We start from the raw sequence: 8716 nt of genomic DNA, 5'->3' as shown, positions 1-8716 counted from the left end.
GAAACTTTTTCTTACGCAGCCGATCGAGATAGGGTGCCCATGAGAGTCGAGCTATTGGAAGATCGCTCCACCCCGTGCTCAGCATCACAAATTTGTTTTATTTGCTTGAATTACTTGCTTTCTTTAAAAAAAAAAATCCCGCAACCGGTCAGGCGCACACCGGAAAAGACACAAAGGCATTCCCGCATAAGGGATACCCTTTTCCTCCTATCGAGTGAACTATAAGTGACTTGATTCCCAAGAGCAGGGATATGTAGGCGAACTCAATGCCAGAGAGTCAGTCACACTCCGACAAATCACTTCGGGTTTCTCATTTTTGACATTGAAAAATTTGAAATTTGCTTGAACTTTCACTTAGATGTCTAATTGAATCGAACTGTAAATGACCTGAATTCTCATAGAGCTTGAGATATGTAGGAAACCCAGAGACTAGGGTCAGCCCATATATTTGGAAATTGCATAAAAAAAGAGGTATTTTGAAATTAGTCAGCCAATAATCAGGGTTTGTCAAATTTTGATGACCAGGGATGGGTCTGCCATCCTCGAACACCGAAGGGGCAGTTGTTGATACCTAATTTTTGACCTCCAATAATTTTATTTAATTATTCGGAGGTCTTGAATCTCAAAAGGAGTGAAATATGTATTTTTATAAATCAAAATGATTTTACAAAATTATTTAGATGATATGTTGCCTTTTCCTTTGGCAAAATAACTGCAAGTGTATATTTTAATTCATTTAAAGTAATTTACAAGTATTTTTCAGTATTAATCAGAAAATAACTCAAAACAATTATTCAATTAATTGTTTAAATTATCAAGTATCAAATTAAAAAATATTTTACTCCGTTAATTCAGGAAAATTGATTAATTAAATGAAATAACTATTTTACCTGTCTATTGCAAATTACATTTGCCTTTCTGTGACTCAAATTGATTACAGTTAATCATTGGCTTAATTGTGCCTACATTTGAAATTGATTACTATATGTTAATTGAGGTTATAATTTGTAAAATTGGTCGTTTTATACACATGGCCATATTTTAAATTAACTAATTGGTCAATTGGTTATAATGTGGTCATAAGTAAGGGGTTCAATTAAGGGACTTTATTTAATTTAGGCTATTTGTGCAAAAGTGGCATTTTTTATCCCTTCTTCTATACACGTACACAGCCATATCAATTTAGACCCCCCCCCCCCCCCCCCCCCCGACCTATTTTCTCAGCCAGGTCCAGTCCAATTGGATCTACCTGGCCCAACCTTCCGTCAGCACAAACATATACCCACATATACGCACCAAACAGACCATGAGCTCTTGTTGTTGAAGAGAATAAGGATTTCGATTGAAACAATAGGCGCTGCCTTGTCCTCTCTCCTCTCCCATCGTGTCAACAGGCCAAAAATGGCAAATTTGCAGTGCAAAATTGCTTTGTGCAGTGTTGTTCAACCGTTTGGAGCAAAGCAATTAATGCTTGCTCTCTCTCTCTCTCTCCACCAAATACCAACTAAACGAGGTATAACCCTCTACTATTTTGCCTTTTTCTCTGCATTTCACGGTCAAATGGACTGAAATCTTAAATGGGTTTTGTTGTATGTGATTTTGAATCTCGATTTTTTGATTGGTTAAAATTGATTTGAGGGGGAATTTCTCTTGAATTCCCCCCAAAACTCACTTGTCCCACATCGAATTAGGGTTTCACAACCTTCAGATTTGGGGTTCTATGTAAAGAAACCCATATCTCATAATTACACACATTCACACCGATATACATTCAAGTCTCAAATCTGAGCAAAATACCTAATTTATCTAGGGATTTAGCATTACTTGCTAAAACCTTTAATTAATTAGGTTCAAGTTTAAAATTTTTAATTTGGTGTCTTTGTTTACGACTGAGCTTTAGAGAGAAAGGATCTTCCAACTCCATTTTCGACCTAAGCTTCACAAAGAAAAGGTAAATTTTCTTCCTTTTGTTTATTTTTGTGCATTTAATGTTTTTTTCTATGTATTTAGCTTAATTTATGTTAGTGTTAGTGTTCGTGGTAGTTTGTTTTGGTTTGGTTCAGCGTAGCTATGTTCTTAATTAGTTGATTAGCATGAATATGCTTATTCTTAATTAGTAGATTATATGTATGGTCGATTGATAGTTTAGTTCAAATTTTAGCTTAGTCATTTGCCTATGCAAGCATTTCTATTGTTCTGGTTTACTGTTGATAAGTGGTAGTAGTGTTAGCATGATTTCCTTTATTTTGGTTTGATTAATCATCTATTGCATGTAGGTTCGCTTAGTTTGATTTCTGTTTATTGTTAGTTGATGGTGGATTGGTATGGTTGTTTGTTTAAGCTATTGGTAAATCAGTCACTAGTATGCTAAGCCTGAATAGGTCAAATGCTTAAAGGTTGGATTGAATTCTTTTGACTTTAGGTGGTTAAGTTTGGCCTAATCCCATTCAAAGAAGGTGTGACTTATAATGGAACCAACTAGTATCCTCATGTCCATGTTAGTTAAGTCTGAACTGTGTTAAGTTTTTGCCTGCTACTCCTATGTGTGTATTATTCAGCTTCAATCTAGAGGGGGACATTCTATGATTTAGTAGATGACTAGAGAATTAGTGACACAAGGCAAAAATTGTCAAATGTAACTATGCATATCTTTCTAAATGCCTGTTTAGGTTAGGAATGGTCTTCCCATGAATTAGGATAATCTCATTTTGTTGTTAGGAAGTCTACCTAGCTCGTTTTGTAACACCATGTAGTCTTTAACTGATTTAGGATCAATATAGGTCTAAATGAATTGAACACCTGTTTGTCTATATGTGTATAAGACCATGAATCTGCCTGTTCACTTAATGTTTATCTAGAACTTACTTTAAACATTGAAATGATGGTATGCCTTGATATCTGTGTAGCTTGTTGGTGCCTATCCTATGTTTACTTACCCCCCCCCCCCCCCCTGCGCATGTATGTTCAGTTTGAGACTATTGCTAGGATTCAATCACCTAGTCTGAGTGTTCACTTCTTAAAACAAACGTCTGAATTTGGAGGAAGTAAGTTGGGGTAGTTCATAACTCTTTAAAACGAAAGTATGTCTTTATGTGTGAAAATGACCAGTCATGCTCCTTTATTCTGTGTCCTTTTTATTTTCGTCTATGTATGCTAACGTGCATTCATATATGATCAAGTTATCCTATTTTTCTTGAAATTGAACCTGTCCTCTATGTATTTGTTTAAAATTTCAAAGGCTAGCATAAACTCTCCTCTGAGAATTGAAAAATATGACATGTTTTGCACTGTTTTTGCCTTATGAGACTTTATATGCATATTTTGAGGATAAATTGACCCTGTTGCATCTAGAAGTGGCTTTAAGCTTTTCTCTGTTACGCTTCCCTTTTGTTTTGATTCTGTGTCGATATTTATGCTGATGTACATGAGATATACAAGGAATATATGGTCTATTTACACTCTGGCGCATATAAGGGGGGATATACCTTGTATATCATTGAGATTAACTTGTGAGTTTTGTCTTGTATACTTTGTGGTGAGTCTTTTGGCCTAATCTTCCTACGTATGTATTCTATTAGGCCTATCCTATCTGATTCTAGTATTGGGCTTCTTTTCCTTCATCTTTTGTGTTTTGGGCTTGCTTGCTTTTAACTTGTAGTCTGTGTTGGGCCTTGTTGCATCTGTTTTCTTTGAAGCACAAATGTGTATACGTAGTAAATGTCATATATATATATATATGACTTATATACATTGCTATTTTCTTCCTTAAACTTTATTTGATTTTATGAATAAGTATAGAGGCCTCTCTAACCGTATTTCCCTTTTTCCCCTCTTTGTTTGCATGGGACCTTGACATGGGCCACTTGGGTGATTTTCTTGCATTAAACCTATTGGGCCAGAGGCCCAACACTCTTTTGTTGATCGAGTCCAAACTGAAAAGTGATTGATGGCTCAACCATGGGCGAAAATGGCAACTAGTGGGCTTCGATAGGCCCACTATCCTAAACTCTCTTCTCTTCCTTTTAATTTATGTATTTGTATATATATATTCGTATATGTAAATGAATGCTATTTGATTATTGAAACCTCATGGTTAGAACTTAGGAAATTCGTGTAGAAAAAATTAGGATTTTCTCAAAATGTTTTTTTCTCAAAAATTTGGACACTGTTACGATAACTATTGCATAGAATTGATAAATTTTGGATTTTAAAAAGTCTCTTAAATTTTTTCTAAAACTGGGGATTAGTGATATATGCATGTGTAAAACGCCTTTGAAATGGGATCTAATTTTGGGCCTCAACCTTCAAAAAACTGGAAATTAAACGGACCATTTTCTCGGACTAAAACTAAAAGTGTATTTCAAGTTATTTTGGCTTCATTTGCATACTTAGACCAATTTCGACAAGATAAGAAACTGATTTCCTAAAAAACAGATACAAGTATGACATGGATTTCAAAACTCATCAAACTTGAGGTATTTTCAAAACCTTTTGGGGCCAAAACCCCAAACCTTAAGACAATAGAATAAGAGAGGATATATTTGGACTTTGATTTGAAGTAAAGATGGCTTTGAGCTAAAAATGGAATAAAAAATAAGCAAAATTCCTTTTATGTGTATATATATATATATATATATATAACCTACTCTGTATTTTTTTCAAATACTCCATTTATTTTCTATATGTATATATAAACAACTTATAAGGGACAAAATCATAACATTAGACCAAATTAGTAGAAATTCTACTTAAGAGAAAATTTTAAGTGTGTTTTGGTCCGAAAATAAAGTGATTCCAACCCTCATATGACATTTTTGAAGAAAGCGACTCTTTTTCCTTAGTATATATATTTTTCCAAAAGATGGGGTTATGATATGGAAATAACAATTTTTGCAAGAAAGAAAATATTTTAGCATATAATCACAATTAATCACACATTGAAGCTCGTAGGTCAACCGTTTTTTACGGATCCTTAATACTAAAGTACTTAAAACCTTCCTTAGGGGATCACCAGAACCCTTACCTTGAACTCTAGTTTAAAAATGATTTAGCTCTTGTTTGACTAAATCCTTTTAACTCGGTTTTCTTAATTCACTTTATAAAATTAGGTGGCGACTCTAAAAATATAAAATCTGAATAGAGTCCACAACCTCTTAGTAGCCTTTATGCACATGCGTAAAAGAGAACCGTAACAGGAGTAATGGGGTAAATAAGGGGGTTTGCGATACTTGTGTGGTGACAAACACTTGTATCGGGTACTGGTGCCATGTTATAGGTATTTGGATCTATTTACATTGTATAGTCCGATCTGAATGTCATGTTTTGGGCATTAGTTGATAGCATAGATTGACTTGTGTTTCATGACAGGCACATAAGATCCCTTGCTTATTATTTCAATGTTTATTACCTATCTTGTGATTATGTGTTCTCATCACTCCGAAATACTCATTTAAAAGTGGAAAACAACTAAAGGTTGAGACTTTATTGCTTATTGTTGTGCATTTCTTATTCTTGCTTTATATGGTATCTCATGCATATTTGAGAATACATATGTAAGCTCCAAGGGCAATGGTTCCTGACCCAGTGATGCTAATGATATAAGCCAAATTGGCTAGAGACAGGTAATGTGAGCTTACAGGCTGAGTATGATGATTTGACAGTAGAAAGAGGCTAGAAACCCGAAGGGAAATAATTCCAGATGGTGTATGGACCTCGCGATTCCCCCATGGGTCACGATTCATAAAATTTGAATATGTGTATATCGAAGATGGAAAGGCCTGGCATTGCATAACATCTCATCTCATTGTTTTTGTGTTTGGGTGACTGGTTTATTTGTTGGTCGAATCATATTTAGTTATTTATTTGCCTTCTTGGATAAACTTGTGGATTTAGAGACTTCTTATATTTAGGACGGAAACCTGTGATTATCATTATTATTGTGATTGGACTAACGACGTTTAAATGTGGAGGTAAGCATTCGAAGACCAACCCTATATTCTGTTTTAGTTTAGGTCGGTCGACTACACTGTTGAGTACATGTTGATTTTCCGTACTCACTCTACACTTGTTGCACATTTTTTTCGTCTGTAGAGCCTGTCCCTAGCACTAATATAGCTCGAGGCTTTATGATCATTAAGGAGATTGTCTTGGAGGATTTAGCTGATCCATGGCACCAGATTCTCTCTCACTTGTTCTATCTTATCTTTTATTGGGATAGTGTATTCAGATGATATTCTAGACTTATAATTGCTATCCTAGTAGTTTTTGTACTTGTGACACTGGCTTTGGGTTGTTGTATTTATTCTGCATAATTATGAATATGAGACTTTGTTATGACTCTTAAATGACTTTATTTATTTCTTTCCGCAAAATATACTTGTTAAAATTGGCTTAATTGGTTGTGGATGGTTCACCTGCTGGGTGGGGGTAGGTGCTTTCATGGATTTGGAATTTCGATCATGTTAATAAGGTTGGAAAACAAATGTCCTGAGCAAGAACCTATTCCTTACATTTTTGGACACAAATGATTTTACGAGTTCCATATAACTTAGCCGCCTTAGGGTTTATAATGAGTGAAAGGTTAGTCCTTAGCAGATTAAGTAAGCCATCATACTTAATCATGCAACCTAGCCATCTAACAGGCTGCAATGAATGGAAGGTAAATGCCCAAGCATTATCTGACTTAGTGAGCTTACAAAACTTGTTGAACTCGAGGGTGAACTTCTACGTGCTTACAAACCTCATGAACCTTAGTTATATTAACAAGAAGTTGTAGTGTTAGGAGCTGGTTCTAAGGGGGGAGGGGGGGGGGGGGCAGATTGTCACGACCTAAGCTAGATGGGCCATGACAGGCACTCGGGCCCTACCTGCCGAGCACCACTCAACATACGTACATCTCATAGTCATATCTGAATGAGCCATAATGCTAACTCATAGATATCATAAGCTGTGTGGGACACAAGCCCAAAGATAATACACATCGTCTAGCTGAAACCAAGTATACAAGCTGGACAAGACTATCAGATACATCTAACCGTATATACTGTCTACAAGCCTCTACTGGAGTACATGACATAATGTGGTTGGGATAGGGCCCTGCCATACCCATGCAAATGCTTATGCAATCATGTTGACTCACAGAGCAAGTGGAGTGCCACGACACTGCCTGCTGAGCTGGTATCCTACTGAGAGATTCATCAACCTGTATCTCAAGACCTGCGGGCATGAAACGCAGCGGCCCCAGCAAAGGGACGTCAGTACGGACAATGTACTGAGTATGTAAAGCATGAAAAATAGCATGGTAGAGACATGAGAATAACATGAAACATGAGAGAAAATAAACTGTACATCTGAGCTGTTTCTATAGACCAATGATATGCATAAATACTGTGCATGCATGCATGAGGTTCATACATACATACATATATATATATATATATATATATATATATATATATATATATATATATATATATATATATATAATGCCTGTCTAGCTACTGTAGGCATCCCATCGCATCGTATCAGCCGGCATCATCATCATCATCATCGTATCATCATATGACCAGTTGATCAGGTGGTAGTGCGTATATAACGCCGTCACCTTCCCCATACCCCATACATATATATACATATATAGATAATACATAATATACGCGCATATAGCGCATGAGGGGTCTTGGTTCTGTAGATGCATATGTATATATGAATATGAATGCAATGCAATGCATAAAACATGATAGGAGTACAAGTGACTCTAAAGGCCAAACTGGATCTGAGCAAGACTTTCTAAAGATAGCAATATGGAGCATGAATCAAATGGATCATTCCTAACTCTAAGAGTAGAGTCGTTATGGATTAACGTTACGTGTACGTTCGATTCACAATGATCATGCCAAAAAGAAAGAAAGGGATAGCCTTGCATACCTTATCGTCTCCTTAACTTACTTAGCTCTTATCCTCCTGAACTTGCAAATCTACATTCAAGATAATTCATACCAAGGTCAATCCATTAAAACTCTTATAAGATCAAACTAGACTAATAAATGAGCCAACGGAAATCGGACAACATTTCCTTTATATGTTCTAATTCCTCCAACTTCAAAACAACTCCCAAAACCACAATAAAGTATCAACAATTCCATAATCAAAAGATTACATTCAAATTATACTCAATTCAATCCCAAAACTTCCTTTCATAATCAATCCATAACAACAACTTCAACACAACCCCTTATGCACTTGTATATGACACTTCATTAACATCATCAGTATCCCTCATAACAAGATTATGCTCAAACATGCTAATAATTATAGCTCAAGGTAATTTACAACTCAAAATATCATCAAATTCATATTTGAACTTTTCTCCAATTTTCTTCTCCTTAAATCTTAAAATAATTACCAAACAAACTCATAAATATGAAACTAAGATGAAATCTTACCTCAAAATGCAAGAACACTTCAATTCCAAGGTTACTCAGCCTTAAAATACTCACCCAAAGCTTCTTCAAGGAGAGAAGTTAAATTTAATCCTTACTTTGAAGCCCTACTTGGAGAAGTGTATGAATATGTTTGGAGAGGTGTCCAGAGCTTTCTAGGACTTGTGGTTATGTCTAAAATGATAAAAAATGAAGAGGGGTCGTCATACTTAAATTCTAGAAAATTCTACCGACATAACATTATACTGGCCATATTTTTTATACTGGTTATATTT

General features: G+C 35.4%; 1 long non-coding RNA gene across 1 annotated transcript; it reads left to right on the top strand.

The window, feature by feature from the left end:
* The first annotated feature begins 1244 nt into the window (after window positions 1–1244).
* LOC132606226 (uncharacterized) lies at window positions 1245–4085 on the top strand. The gene is made up of 2 exons (XR_009569643.1): window positions 1245–1513; window positions 1901–4085. It is a non-coding gene; the product is annotated as an uncharacterized LOC132606226 (long non-coding RNA).
* Window positions 4086–8716: the final 4631 nt, after the last annotated feature.

Source organism: Lycium barbarum, chromosome 8, assembly GCF_019175385.1.
Source record: "Lycium barbarum isolate Lr01 chromosome 8, ASM1917538v2, whole genome shotgun sequence".
Classification (NCBI taxonomy): domain Eukaryota; kingdom Viridiplantae; phylum Streptophyta; class Magnoliopsida; order Solanales; family Solanaceae; genus Lycium; species Lycium barbarum.
The sequence above is the reverse complement of the archived record's forward strand: the minus strand, read 5'-3'. Positions and strand labels throughout refer to the sequence as shown.